Genomic DNA, 999 nt, shown 5'->3' with positions numbered 1-999 from the left:
ATTACGGGCATGAGCCACCATGTCCTACTGAGTTCCACATCTTCTTGAGACATGGTCCCTCCACTATTCCACACATTGACCGCTCAAAGCCATGGGGACATGGCTATGTGAGCCACACTTCCACCCTCTGTGATATCCTCCTGCCCTAGAATGAGCCTATAATTCTCTGAGGTCAGAGCTGGCCCCTGCCAGCCAGTTCCAGTGGCATAAGAACACTACGAGAGTTCAGGTAGCACCGGAGCAGGCGGGAGGCTCTGCTTCCCTGCCAATTTGACTATTTGCCCATTTCCACACTCACACCTATTAGGCAAGAAGTAAAATAGTACTTATTAAAGCTCCACTCCCTGCCAGCATGGGGCCAGGTATTTACCTACACATCATTCTCATTTAACACCTTTATGAGGGCGTGAATGGCCCTATTTATAGATGAGACTAATAAAGCTACAGCACGTATGTGGCTTACCAACATGGAGAACATGTCCGATACTGCTCACCGCCAGGTACACCATGGTGCCGGGATGCGTGCTGAGCACAGGCCCATGGGGCTCCAGGCAGGGGACAGGGAGAGAAGGAGGACACAGGCCACTTCACAGGGTCCTGCCTTATGCTTAGGCCGAATGGTGACAGATCAGACAGGCTGATCTGTCTTTATTCCTTTTGATGAATTGGAATACTGTACTATACTTTTTTTTTTTTAATTCTAAATAGAGGCTAGAAACAAGGAAGCAGCACTCAGGCAGGAGTGGGCATCCCTGCAAGCCCGGCTGCTCCTGAGTAAGGCCTTTCCTGCACTGCTGCTCCCCAAACACCTCAGCCCTTGCCACAAGCCCCTAGGGCCATGCCTCAAAACAACAAAACCACCTTACGGATTCAAGCAATTCTCCTGCCTCAATCTCCAAAGTAGCTGGGATTACAGGCACCCGCCACCACGCCCAGCTAATTTTTGTATTTTTAGTAGAGATGGGGTTTCACCATATTGGCCAGGCTGGTCTTGAACTC

Source organism: Mandrillus leucophaeus, unplaced genomic scaffold (assembly GCF_000951045.1).
Source record: "Mandrillus leucophaeus isolate KB7577 unplaced genomic scaffold, Mleu.le_1.0 Scaffold2, whole genome shotgun sequence".
NCBI classification, from domain to species: domain Eukaryota; kingdom Metazoa; phylum Chordata; class Mammalia; order Primates; family Cercopithecidae; genus Mandrillus; species Mandrillus leucophaeus.
This window is presented reverse-complemented; position numbering follows the sequence as displayed.